Genomic DNA, 14,784 nt, shown 5'->3' with positions numbered 1-14,784 from the left:
TAGTTCAATGGAATAGAATTGGAGATCCAGAAATGAACCCACAAACCTATAATCACTTGCTCGTTGACAAAGGAACTCAAACCATTCAATGGAACAACCATATAATAAGGACACATGCTGTGTTCATATTTATTTATAATAGCTAGAAGCTGAAAAGAACCCAGATGTCTTTCAAGAGAGGAATGAATACAGAAAATATGATAAATTTGCACAATGGAGTACTACTCAGCTATTAAAAACAATGACTTTATGAAATTCTTAGGCAAATGATGGAACTAGAAAATATCATACTGAGTGAGGTAACCCAATCATAAAAAAATCATACACTGTATTCACTCACTGATAAGTGGATATTAGCCCCAAAGCTGGAAATACCCAAGATACAATTCACAGACCACGTGAAGCTCAAAAAGAAGCAAGACCAAAATGAATCCTTTAGTCCTTCTTAGAAGGAGGAACAAAATACTCAAGGGAGGAAATACAGAGACACAATCTGGAGCAGAGACTGAAGGAAAGGCCATGCAGAGACTACCCCCATCTGGAGATTCATCTCATATACAGACACCAGACCCAGACACTATTGTGGATGCCAAGAAGTTCTTACTGACAGGAGCCTAAGAGGCTCTGCCAGAGTCTGACACAGAGGCAGATGCTTGCAGTCAACCATCAGATTGACCATGGCATCCCCAATGGAGGAGTTAGAGAAAGGATTAAAGGACCTAAAGGGGTTTCCATCCCCACAGGAAGAACAACAATATCAACCAACCAGATTCCCAGAGCTCCCAGGGACTAAACCACCAACCAAAGGTACCCATGGCTCCAGCCACATATGTAGCAGAGGATGGCCTTGATGGACATCAGTGGAAGGAGAGACCCTTGACCCTGTGAAGGCTTGATGCCACAGTGTAGGGGAATGCCAGGATTGGAAGTTGTGATTGGGTGGGTGGTTGGGGGAGCACCCTTATAGAAGCAGTGAGAGGGAGGATGGAATAAGTGGTTTCTGGAGGGGAAACCAGAAAAAGGGATAACATTTGAAATGTAAATAAATAAACTATCCAATACAAAATAATTTCTTCTCAGCACCACACAGGACCTTTTCCAAAACTGATCATATAACTACTGGCCAAAAGCAAACCTCAATAGATAGAAGACGGTTGAAATAACTCCTTGCTTTAAGGCTAGACTTCACCAACAATAGAAACAATAGAAAGTCCACACACTCATGGAAACTGAACAACTCTCTACTCATTGATAACTTAGTCAAGGATGAAATAAAGAAGAAACAAAAGAATTTCTAGAATTCAATGAAAATGAAAGCAAAACATATCCGAACTTATGAGATAAAATGAAGCAGTGCTAAGAAGAAAATTCACACACTAATGTGCCTTCAAAAAGAAATTGGAGAGATCTCATACTAACAACATCACAGCATTCCTGAAAACTGTAGAACAGAAAAACTCTAGAACAACAATAATAACAACAAAAATCCCATAAACCTTCTAAGATCAACAATTAATAAATGGGACTTCATGAATCTGCAAAGCTTTGAAAGGCAAAAGACACTGTCCATAGGTCAAAACGGTAGCCTACAGAATAAGAAAAGATCTTCACTAATCCTACAACCAGCAGAGAGCTAGCATCCAAAATATGTAAAGAACTCAAGAAAATAGACTCTTACCAAACCAAATAACCCAATTAAAAATGAGGCACGTGTCCAACGACTGAAGAATGGATACAGAAAATGTGGTTCATTTACACAATGGATTACTATTCAGCTATTAAGAAGGAGGAAATCTTAAGGTTTGCAGAAAAATGGATGGAACTAGAAAATATCATCCTGAGTGAGGTAACTCAGACCCAAAGTTACATGCATTGTATGTACTCACTAATAAGGGACTATTAACAACAACAAAAAAATACAGAATACCCAAGTACAATCCATAAAACTCAAAAAGGCCAACAAGCTGAAGGACCCAAGTGAACAACCACAAGGGAGGAGGGAGGGAGGGGCAGGAGAGGGAAAGGCGATGGGGGTGTGGGGAGAGGGAAACTTGATCTGGTATTGGGTGAGGGGAAAGGACTGAAGCCCTGAGGGCCAGCAGAAAGAATGGAAACAGGCAAATTTGGGAGGTGGGAGGTTGGGAGGAGCCTCCAGAATGTGCCAGAGACCTGGGAAATGAAAGAGTCTCAGGACTCAAATGAGGAACCCTAGATGAAATGCCCTACAGTGTGGAGAGGGAACTTGTTGAGCCCACATGCAGCAGAAAATCAGGGCTTCAAGTGAGGGATGGGGTTGCTATCCCACAGTCAAAACTCTGACCCATAATTCTTCCTGTCTGAAAGAAATTCAGGAATTGAAAAGGAGAAGAGCCTGAGGAAAAGAAGGTCCAGCGACAGGCCCAAATTGGGATCTAGCTCAATGGGAGGCTCCAAGACCTAACACCATTAATGAGGCTATGGGGTGCTCACAAAAAGGGACCTATCATGACTGCCCTCCAACAAGCAGCTGAAAGAGTCAGATACAGATATGTGTACCAAACCAATGATCAGACGCTGCTGACCCCTCTGGCTGAATTAGGGAAAAGCTGGAGGAAGCTGAAGAGGAGGGCAGCCCTGTAGAAGGGCCAGCAGTCTAAATTAACCTGAACCCACGAGATCTCTCAGACACTGGATCACCAACCAGGTAGCATGCACCAGCTGAGATGAGCTCCCCCAACACATATACAGCAGAGGACTCCAGGGTCTGGATTCAGTCAGAGAAATGCACCTAGCCCTCAAGAGACTGAAAGCCCTAGGATGTTAAGAGGTCTGGTGGGTTGAGTAGGGTGGGGACATCCTTGTGAAGATAGGGGTGGGGTGTGGGGAGGAGGTATTCGATGTGGAACAGTTGGAGGGTGGACAGGAGAGAAATAAAATCTGGAGTGTAAAAATAGATAGATAGATAGATAGATAGATAGATAGATAGATAGATAGATAGATAGATAGATAGATAGGCAGGCACAGAGCTAAACAGAGAATTCTTAACAAAGGAATCTCAAATGGCCAAGAACCACTTAAACATCCTTAGTCATCAGGGAAATGCAGATCAAAATGGCCCTGAGATTCCACCTTATACCAATCGGAATGGCAAAGATCAATAACTCTAATGACAGAATGTGCTAGAAAGATGTATAGAAAGAGAAACACCCCTCTATTGCTGGTAAGATTGCAAACTTGTACAACCAGTCTGGAAATCAGTCTGGCAGTTTCTCAGAAAATTGGAAATGGTTCTACTTGAAGACCCAGATATATTGCTCCTAGGCATATACCCAAAAGATGCCCTACTGTATCACAAGGGCACATGGTCCACTATGTTCATAGCAGCTTTATTCATAATTGCTAGAAACTGGAAACAATCCAGATGCCCCTCCACTAAAGAAAATGTGGTTCATTTACACAATGAAATACTATTCAGCTATTTAAAACAACATCATGAACTTTGCAGGCAAATGGATGGAACTAGAAAATATCCTGAGTAAAGTAACTCAGACCTAAAAGGACAGGCATGGTATGTATTCATTGAAGTGAATATTAGCCAGAAATGCAGGTGATATAACCCACAGATCCACAGAAATTAAATTAAGAAGGAAAGCACAAGTGAGGATGTTTGAATTTTACTTAGATGGGGAAATAAAAGTCATAAGAGGCAGAGGGAGGAAGGGAAGCTGGGTGGGAGGGGAGCTGAGGGGTGGGGGCAGGATTGGGTGTACAGATAGGAAAGAGGGCCAGAAGAAGAAGCGTAAATGGAGAGCTGCAGCTGCTGGGGCTTGGAGACATAGGGCGAGTCACCTAGTTAGCCACAGAAACCTGGGATGGGAGAGGTTCCCAGGAGTCTAAGTGGGTGACCTTAGCCACCTCCTGTACACATTGAATGGAGGTTGGGGACTCTTTGGAGGAGCTGGAGGAAGGATTGAAGGCCCTGATGGGGATGGGATCTCCAGAGGAGGAGAATCGACTAGCCTGGACTCTTGGCAACTCTTGGAGACTGGGCCACTATCCAAAGAGAATTCATGAGCTGGACAGAGGCCCACAGCACATAAAGCTGCCTTGTGTGGTCACAGTGGGAGAGGATGAGTCTGGCCTTGAAGAGTCTTGGTGGGCCAGTGTGAGGGCATGAGAGAGAAGACTCTGCTGGGGAGAGGACGACTGGGATGAGGAACAGCGTTTGAAATATGAATGCATAAACTAATTAATTAATTAAAGTGCTCGAGTCAGAAAAAAGAATTGTTTTTTCTAAATTATTACAGACATTAGTCTGTAGTCTTATTGCTCTGTCATTATCTACTTTTGATAATGGGGTTAATAGTTGTTTTATACTTTGAATTACAAAGGAAGTACTTCGTTAATTTTCTGGGAAATATTATATAATGTCCATAACTCTTCACTGAACATTTATAATCCTTCAATGAAAGTACCTGGGTCTAGAAGTTTCTTTCTTTGGGTTTAAGATTGCATATTTAGGGCCTGATGGACCATCAAATAAAGGTGCTTGTATGTACACTGACAGCCTAAGTTTGAACTCATATCAGAAGGTGAAAGAACTCCCAAGGGTTGTCCTGACCACCACACAGCCACATATGTGGGATGGCATGTCCTGATATTGATATTTTTTTCTCTTCTTTTCTGTATTTGTCTTGATGGTGATGCCATTTGCTAAGTTTCAGCCATTTTTTTCCCTTGGGCATCGACTGCGATCTTCCATCCTTCTGGGGAATGGGTGTTAGGTGGCTGAAGGGTTCCCATTCCTAATTTTTAGACCCTTTTCCTTTGTTATTTAGAGTATATAATTTTGATCTTCTATTCTGCTGATTTACAAAAAGATCATCTATTCTGCTTTTGATCTGATTACTAGATGTATTTCAGTTCTAACATTTTATTTTCCTTTAAATCTTCTATTCCCTTACTGAAACTTTCTATTTGAGGAGTAATAGTCTCTGATTAGCACTGGTAATAAGTTTTGTTTTTCTTTTAAACCATCTGGAGAGATGGTTCAAGGATGAAGAAGAAGAGTGCTCACTGCTCTTCCTGGGGACCCATGCTTGGTTCCCATCACCTGCACTGTTCATATCAGCCTGCAATTGCAGTGTTAGGAGATCTGATAGCCTCTTCTGGCCTGTGTGAGCATTCACATATATGTACACACACACACACACACACACACACACACACACACACACACACGAAAAATAAGCAGATTTTTAAATCTATTTTTAGTTGATACCTAAGGGGGAAAAGAAACCAAGTTTTCTCCAGTGAGGTATCTCTGGGTACATCACCCACAGTTCAGGGCAGGCCCCATGTTCAAGAGTAGTTGACTAACACAAAACAGATTCCATGATTTGGTGGGTGTGCTCTTTTGTTGTTGTTGTTATTTTTGTGCTTTGTTTGTTTTTCTCAGTTTTTCTTTTTCTTCCCATTTTCTTTAACTTTGTTTTCTTTTAGAGGAAGAACATGATGTTGAGTGGGTAGAGAGGTTTGAAGGATTTGGGCATAGTTGGGGGAGAAGAAAACGTATGATCAAAATACATTGTCTGAAAAAATTTTAAATAAAACTACTTTTACCTAGAGTTCTTTATAATCTTACCCAGATCATTTACTCCCTTTAGCATGTTATTATTTCCTTAATTTCATTCAACTGGCAATTGTTCATAGTGACTTTCAGTTGAAATTTGTATTTCCCTGTTGTCGTTAGCTTTTGATCATCATTTATTGCTCTTGTTTTTGAAGCTGTCTTTGGCACCAACCTGGCAGGAAGCATCCTACCTCACCAGCAGGGGTAGTGAGCTGTGTGGATCCTCATTGACTGTACTGATAACATGGGGAAATGGAGACTCATTACCGTTTTGCAATAATAAAGGCCTGGCACCCTTCTTGTCCTTTCCTGACACAACCACACAGCAATCTTGTGCATAGCAGAGTCTCACAGGGGAAGAAATAAGGCTCCCCAAATGCTCTTTACTGGAATCAGTAGTGCGAGGCTACAGTTTTATTCTGTGATGTATGGCTGGAGTGTAACTGGCCTTTGCCAAGCATTTTCTGTCTTGCATTGCTATTTCTTGCTTGGTTCTTTAGAAAGAGCAGACTTTTGTTGCCACCATAGATTGATTGATTGATTGATTGATTATTTATTTATTTATTCATTTATTTTGCTTGCTTGTTCATCTGCAAGTCTGGGACATATCAGACAAAGGGAACCCAAGAAACACCCATTCATTGACTTTCTGAGGTTCTTAAGTGGTCTACCATTCTCTCTGTTGTTTAATCCCTTTATAAATGTTCTGCATATAAAGCCCAAGATTGCACAAGAAATGGGGGAAAGCCTGTGCCAGCCTTCATCGTCTGTTCCTTATTACGGCTTACCTTCTCCTGCTCCTTGATCATGTCTAATGCCTTATGTGCAGATGCCATAGAGATCATTCAGTGAATTCTAACCTTATGGTTGCCAGACATACTGCATTCTTGTATTTATTCTTAAGCTTTTTCCTGGGACTTTGTTAGGAGGCTTGGAAAGACTTTCAGTCTTTTGGGTATTGCTTTCACAGTATCTTGGGCAGGATGAGAGAACTGCTTAGTTCTTGTAAGAAAAGCCCTCTCTGTGTGCTCTACCCACTGCCCCATAAAGTTTGATTTTTTTTTCCTGTTCAAGATCATGAGAACAAGTTCAGTGCTGAGCTGGGTCTAGTTCTGTGTAGTTCTCTCTTATTCTTTTAGGGATTCTTTCCCCTAGCATTAGGTGATTTTATGATGGGCACGGACAGACAGTATTCAGTTATACTTTAGGGACTCATGCTGATCTCCAAAGTTCTATGTCTATGCACATGTTTTATCTCATATCCTGATCCTCTTGACCTCAAAGCTCTGCACTTACAGCTCAAGGGTTCTGTGGTTTGACTGGGCTTCCGCTCTCTGTCTGGAACCCTCACAATGCAGGAAGGCCCAGCCTAGAGAGCAAACTGGGATCCAGTCACTCATTTGTGGCTGGAAATTCATTTTATGGTTTTTGATGTCTGAAAAATATGTGACTGGAATAAACTACCTCTCTACCTTCTACCTCTAGAAGAAAATTATAGAAAAAAAAAACCTCTGTAATTTGAAGTTCAAAGTGGTGGAGGGGTCATGAATTCACCTTCCTATATATAGAACACTTAGTCACAGGGCAGTCTTTTAAAAGCTAATACTTAAAGAGAATTGCTAAGTGCTAGTTAGTGTTCAGAGTCCATAATTCCTTATCTGATACCCTGGGAAGCAATTTTGTGTTTTCCTGTTTCAGAAAAGTATATTATGCCCATTATAACTGTACACATCCCAAGCCCAGTCTATACGAACACTCCGCAGTCAAATACATCTTTATATTTTTGTAGCAAACCTATGAATATTAATACTTAGCAGGTTAAACAAAGGTTCTGCGCAGCCTTATTTCAGTTCAGCTTTCACTGCCGAAGAGTTTGTCAGTTCCTATCTACAAAAGAGTACAGAAACCCTCTCTACTTTCAAAAGTTTTTGTTTGATGGTTTTGAATTAGCGATTAAATGGACACATTTTTTTTCTGACCTCCTAGTCAACTTAAAACAGGCAAACTAATGAGGACCACTTTTCAAATGTGGAAATAAAGCACAGTACGTTAACTAAGGGGATGGGGCAATGGCTCTGTTTTTAAGTATTTGCTTTTTGCGTGTGAGGGACCTAGTTCAATCACCAGAACCCATGTAAAGATCCTGGGTATGACAGCATAGGCTTGCAATCCCAACATGAGAGAGGTGGAGACAGGAAGGTCCCTCAGACTTGCTGCCCAACCAATCTAGTGGAATCAAGCTCCAGGCCAATGAGAGATCCTGTTTAAAAGGAAGTAGATGATGTCATTGGGGATGATTCCTGAGACTGACCTCAGGCCTCTGCAGTCACATTTACCTACACATAGTCCCAAACTCATATGAACACACACACACACACACACACACACACACACACACACACACACCTGAATATATCCGTTCACAAAGAAGAAAAAGAAAGTCAACTGACTCATGTAAGGTCTTGCAGTTGGTAGGGGTTAAGTCCAGTGTTCCATTGTCACTCTGGACTTAGAACCCAGATTCTCATCCTTGGAGGCATTCATTCTGTTTCTGATTGAGGTACATCCAGATAGGACAATAAAGGAAATCTTACTCGACCCTGTTTTTCATGTCAAATGGCTTCTTTAGGATTAAGCTGTCTTTCCTTCTACTCTCTTTATGCTATCATTATTTGGTTGTGTATATGTATCTGGCTTGGTTCCTTGGTAAATTCTTGCTTTCATGGTGAAAAGTCTTCTATGACCTTCAGTGACTTTCAGGGTGATGAAAGTCTTTGTGGTGGTTTGAATGTGCTTGGCCCATAGAAAGTGCTACTATTAGAAGGTGTGGCCTTGTTGGAGGATATTTATCACTATCAGGTTTTGAGGTCCTATGCTCAAGTTCCATCCAGTGGAGAAGAGGCTCTTCCCCTGTTGAAGGAGTCTTCTCTTGGCTGCCTTCAGGTCAAGATGTAGAACTTTCAGCTCCTTCAGCACCGTATCTGCCTGGATGCTGCCATGTTTCCCTCCGTGATGATAATGAACTAAACTTCTGAAACTGTAAGCCAACCCCAATTAAATGTTTACTTTTTAAGAGTTGCCTTGGTTATGGTGTCTCTTCAAAGCAGTAAAACCCTAACTAAAACAGTAATCTAATGTCATCTGAACCCAAGTCTGACAGAATCTGAGTTCAGCCTCTAATGTTCCAGATTGTCTATTTGTTGTTTAACATGGAGGTAAGATACTTTAAATAGGTTTTCAGTGTATTATATTTGCAAGCTTGTTCTTGACTATCTATATTAAAGGCCCTGTTTGTCATCAGTGGTATCTCAGATTCCCCTTTGAAATATACTCTTTTTCAGACTCTTAGTTGAACAAAATATATTCGGTGGAGAATCTATGACTGAATGATAAGCTAATTATGAACCAGAATTCTTTCACCCAAAAAATTGCTTGCAAGTACCCTCTAAATGTACAAAGCACTCATTGTTGTGGAAAAGAAGGAGAACTTTACTGCAGTACCACAGGGAAATCTCATGAGTGATATGTGGTTGAACCTATATTCTTGTCTGTTCTGCACCTACAATTTTGGATGAAATTTTGTGTGCCTGACCAAAACTCATATAGAAAGTCCAAGCCCAAGGTGACTATCTTTAGTCTGAGTAGGTAATGAAAGCTACATAAGATAATGAGTATGGGATTCGAATCTGGTAGAACTGATGTCCTTAAAAGTAGGAGGATGAGATGTTAAGTCTGTTTTCTTTCTGAGGAATCAGAGAGGAGAGGGTGAGTAAAGAGTAGTCCTCAAAAACTGGAGCCCTCACCAAAATCAACTTTGTCAACACCTTAAACATCAGCCTGAACCTTCAGAACTCTAAGTCTGTTTCATAAATGCCCAGTTGATGGTATTCTGTTCCCACCATCTGAGAATGCTGTTTGTACACAGCTACCACAGAAGCAAGGTAGAAGTACCCTGTCAGCAATTCCCCATATACTTCCTGTCTGAGTACAATAAATATGTCAAAGTGAGAAAGCTGTTAAAATTGCCCTGTTTCCTTTTTAAAAATTATCCTAATTAAACTTAGTTTGTGTCTTTCTTTATATTTGCTTTAAAAAAAAGTCAAAGTAAACATCAAGAAGATTCTCATATTCCTTATTTCCGAAGACCTAGGGTATGGATTACATTTTGTTGCTGTGACAAAATACCATGTGTGGAAATGACTTCCTGAAGACATAGTTTACTGTGGCTTATGGTGAGTCCACAATGGGAGAGGCATGGCAGCGGATATCTGGAACAGGAAGCTGAGAGAATACATCTTCAACAACAAACTCAAGAGTAGAGAGAGTTAACTGGAAATGGATCGAGTCTATACAACCCCAGAGCTCACCCTCAGAGAAAAACTTCCTGCAGCAAGACCCCATTCCCTGGTGACCAAGTATTCAAATACCAGAGCCTATGGGAGACATTTTGTACTCAAACCTATCCTCTCCGCAAAGTTCTGGAACCTATTAATATTACACACTATTAGCTGCTAAAGAAAGAAGTACAGAAAATAGAAAAACAGCTACAATTTGTGTTTCTTTGGTAAGTTAATTTTGCAAGGAACAGGTTTGGAGGAGAAATCCTTCCTTACTCATCTTTCAACATTTTGAGTCATATCTCGGAGTCTGTTGACCTTTCTCCTTCTACCATTGCTCAGAAATCTCAATTAGGCACATTTTTTTTTTACATCAACCAGTTTTTTTTTACCAATTTCATGTTTATAGCTTACTTTCTTTCATCTAATCCCAGCTTCCTGATGTTTATTCAGCAAATATTTATTCCCTATAGTAGTCCATTTCAGTGTTCCCTTTGAGTCCTGTCCCCTCTATCTTTCCTTTCATTGTGTCTCTGTGGTGGTACTGGTGGTTAAGCCCAGGATCATGCATTTACTAGGCCAGTGCTCCATATAGAACTCTACTTGTGTCTTCTTTTCTGCAGGCTTCTCTCCTTCTCAAGGTGGGGATGGATCACCATTTAAAATTTGTCTTATTGGGAAATGTTAATAACTCCATATGCTGTCCTCAAAGAACACACCATGTTCTTACCAGAATTCTAGGGTTCCCTCCTAGTTTGGACTTGTACCCTAAAGTTAGACCTGTCATAACATTCAGAGAATAAGAGAACATGGTGTGTGTCACACAGTGCCATGGTTAGATATAATTTTCAGATAGAATAATCAGTTTTACAACTTATGTGGAAAGGGTCTGTGGTGATTTGAAAAAGAAATGTCTTCCACAGTCTCAGGCATGTGAACACTTGGTCCCCAGTTGGTGGCATTGCTTGGGAAAATTTAGGAGGTGTGGCCTTGCTGAAGAAAGGATATCACTGGGAGTGGGCTTTGAGAGGTAACTCCTTGAATCACTTCCAGTGTGCTTTCTCTGACTCACATTTATGGATCGAGAAGTAAGATCTCAGCTTGCTCTTGTAGTCCCCACGGTATAAGACATGTAGCCTGTGGCCATAATCTCCCCACCATGGACTCCAACTCTCTGAAACCCAAAGTCCCAAATAAGCTCTTTCATACGTTGCCTTAGTCGGGGTACTGTTTCACAGCAATAAGAAAGTAGTTAATTCAGCGATATATAATTCTTGATAAAAATACTGATGTGATGATTATTCAGCCATCATCAGAGAGGCTTTCTCCTGTAGCAGATGGGACAAGATACAGAGAACCACAGCCGGAGATTATGCAGAGAGAGAGAGAGAGAGAGAGAGAGAGAGAGAGAGAGAGAGAGAGCCTGTAACAGACAGCTCTAAAGAGATTTTGCCACCAAATCCCTCCCCCCATAACTCAGAGAACCATGTAGAAGAGGAGGAATAAGGATTGTGAAGACCAGAGACAAAGGACACCAGGAGAATGAGGTCCTTTAAAACAATTGAGCAGAGCTCATATGAACTCAGAGACTGAACCAGCAATCACAGGGCCTACAAGGATCTGCACTTGGTCCTTTGCATAAATACTACAGTTTCCAGTGTACTACTGTTGTGAGACTCCTGGGTGTGTGAACTAGTAGGTCTCTGACTCTTGTGCCTTCTTCTGGGGATTTTTTATTTTCATGCTGGCTTAGCTTATCCAACTTTGATATGACGGTTTTTGTTTTGTCTTATTAAATTTCACATTATACATAGTTGTTATCTTTTAAAAACTTGTTCTTTTCTAAGAAATAGGAAGGGAATAGATCCAGGTGGGAGAGTAAGTGGGGAGGAACTGGGAAGGAGTAGAGGGAGTGGAGACTATGCTCATTATATTGTATAGGAAAAGAATCCATGTTTAATAAAGAGGGGAAATATACTGATTTGAGAGGTTGTGGACTTAGTTCACCACTAAAGTGTTTTTAAAGCAAATTCCTGATTTTAATTCCCAGCTTAAAGACATGCAAAAACAACCAAGTAAAAAGGCAACAGATAGTTGAGCTGATGTGTCAAATGGCTGCAGGTTAAACCTAGCATCCTACGGTGACTGGCTTCCAGGTCAGGAGCATGGTGTCGTTGTCCTCACTGTTCCTCAGAGCTCCCTACGTCAGGGAACAAGAATTATAAATGTTTGAATTCCCTCTTGATGCACTAATGCTCGATAACTAGATAACGTGTAACCATTTTTGATTTCTAAATTAACATACTTTTATGGTGTTTTGGTTGTCTTCAGGCTGAGATTCAGAGGTCTGTGAACTGCCACCCTGTGTAATTCAAGCTGGAAAGCATCCTTCATACCACGCCACTATTGACAATGACAAAGAAATTGTGCTTCTCAGTAATGTGTTAGCATGGTAAGTGCAAGTGTTCAGGGGGGCGGGAACAAACAGTTCTCTCTTCTAGACAACAATGTCTTGCCATAACCTTGACATGATGCACATTAATTTTACATTATGCCCTGTAGTCACAGAGAAAATTAAAGCTCCTGCTATTATCTCCCCAAAAGGCTGATAACCTTCTGGCACAGGCTCAGGCATGCCAAGCCTGTGCCTCCATCATCCGTCTCCTATTGATCTATGAACCATAGGGCCAGCACTTGAATTACAAACCCCTAGCATATTTATCTCCATTTTAATGCCTTCCATTTAATGAGCATTTCTTTAGCTTTTGGTTATGGAACATTTCAGTAAAACCAGGACCGAGAGACCCAGTTCTGCCTTAAACCTTATGACTTTTTAAATACAGTCTCACATATGTCTAGATTTATTTATAACTTAAAAAGCATACTGTAGGCAAATCCTGAGAAATCACAATGACCAGATTTCTAAGGTTCAGACTAAATTAATCAACTTTAAGAAAAAGAAAAGTTGATTAAGCTATGTTTAATTCACCAGAAACCAAAACATTAGAAATGAAGGTAATCAGTATTTTTATCACACAAATCTAAGTCCAGGTGTATATTCGATACAGATACTTGGAAAAGAGAAACAGTTGATATTTTACAAAATCCCCAAATAATCAGTAGTTAAGAACATTATTGTGTGATGTAGTTTCTTCCACCCCATTATTCAAATTAGTCTTTCTTTGAGTGCTAGGATTCAAGTTAGGATTCAAGTATTTCTGAATGGAACATGACATTTTACATGAACAGCCTAGTAATTTCTCTCAATGAAAGAGAAGTTTAAAAATACAGTCATTATACAAACCATGTTTATCTGACTGATTCCAGTCTCAGGTTATGTTGCAACCACATTCCTTTCGGGGTGTGTGTGTGTGTGTGTGTGTGTGTGTGTGTGTGTGTGTGTGTGTATTTGTGTGTCTGTCTGTTTGTGTATCTATGTATGTGTCTGTCTCTGTGTGTGTCTGTGTACATTTGTGTGTCTGTGTGTGTGTGTGTGTGTGTATGTATGCATGTGTGTCTGTGTGTGTGTTGGATGTTTGAATTTTAAGTATGTACAGAAGTTTTGTATAATCTACCCAGATGCAATGAGTTATGAGCATGACCAAAAATATGAGCCAAGGCTTTTTGTTGATTTTAGCTCAAAAACAAGTCCACTGAGTCCACCGAAGAAAACAAAAGTAGTCTCTGCCTTAGAATGTATTTTAGCCCTTGAGAGGTTCATGGAGACGCTTTGTATAGCAGAATTCTTTTTCCCACGGAAAGGCCATCTTCTTCCCCTTTTCTCAGTCTGAGGAGGTTGTTTGTGTCTGCACTGAATGTGCCAGATGGAAAGGTTACTCATTAGAGGCAGCTGTTTTAGCAAATTACCTCACTGCAGCATAATGACAGAGCTCCAGAAGACCATTGACGAAAAGCCTTTCTCTTCCCAGTGAGATCGTGAAAACGAGAACCAATTTCAGTGAGAATTTTTATTTACTTTGGAAAAGGTTCAGTTGGACACACGGGTGACAAGACCAGGTATTTTCCATATAGATTTCATTCAATATTTATATAGAACAGCAAAAAATATAAGCTATAGATTGACAATTTGATCTGTCTTACAACTAATGGACTCATTATCTTTGGCGGATGCTCTCATTAGTTTCTTAACTGTGAATGATTCTGCTGGGGAAGGTTTTCCCCTTTATAACATCCCATTTCAAACATCTGTATGGCTCAGACTTGATCATGGAGGCCCTTTCATCTTCAGAACTCACAGATACAGCACATCTCCTAAGATGCCAAGGGGAACTCTCCTATTCCTATGTTTGCTCTCTTTATAGGAAATTTCCTCAGCAAGATGCAATCAAGACCCATTTTATAGAATCCCTCTGGTACACGGGCATTATTTCAGGATGTATATATGCCTGTATGCATTTATAAGCATGCATTAGATACAATTATAAAGCCTTTAATGTATGTATACACGTATTCTCACCTTACGCACATGGAATAACTATTCCCATCTAATAAGTAAAATTTCAAGTTCATAAATATTTGACAATTCTTTAGATTAGGAAGTGTTAGATAGTAATCCTGGGGTATCTTTAACAATTAACAATGCCTAGAGGCTTCTGAACTGATCATAATACTTGGAAACATCCACCAGAAGTCAGACACCCTATAGCAAAACCAGCTACACACAGTGCTGTTGTGGGTATCAGGAAGACGGTGCTTATAAATATTATAAATATTCCTGATTATGATCCCTTTTGTTTTTCCACAACATCTTTTGGATGTCTGTGAGTAATAGTAACAAAGTTTAGAAGAGGACCTAACATCCTTGTGCCTTTAATG

The 14,784-nt window shown here is 40.3% G+C and overlaps 1 protein-coding gene and 1 long non-coding RNA gene across 4 annotated transcripts in view; one reads left to right on the top strand and one right to left on the bottom strand.

Moving 5' to 3' along the window:
• The window catches only part of LOC147999794 (uncharacterized), a 32,781-nt gene that overhangs the window by 8,778 nt on the left and 9,219 nt on the right, over positions 1-14,784 (top strand). Inside the window, exon 3 of the long non-coding RNA XR_015642548.1 lies at positions 12,280-12,400. This is a non-coding gene — a long non-coding RNA (uncharacterized LOC147999794). The remainder of the gene's footprint in view (positions 1-12,279; positions 12,401-14,784) is intronic.
• The window catches only part of LOC147999795 (uncharacterized), a 33,350-nt gene that overhangs the window by 12,858 nt on the left and 5,708 nt on the right, over positions 1-14,784 (bottom strand). The window lies entirely within an intron of this gene.

This window comes from Rattus norvegicus, chromosome 18 (assembly GCF_021556685.1).
Source record: "Rattus norvegicus strain SHRSP/BbbUtx chromosome 18, alternate assembly SHRSP_T2T, whole genome shotgun sequence".
Lineage (NCBI taxonomy): Eukaryota > Metazoa > Chordata > Mammalia > Rodentia > Muridae > Rattus > Rattus norvegicus.
The sequence above is the reverse complement of the archived record's forward strand: the minus strand, read 5'-3'. Positions and strand labels throughout refer to the sequence as shown.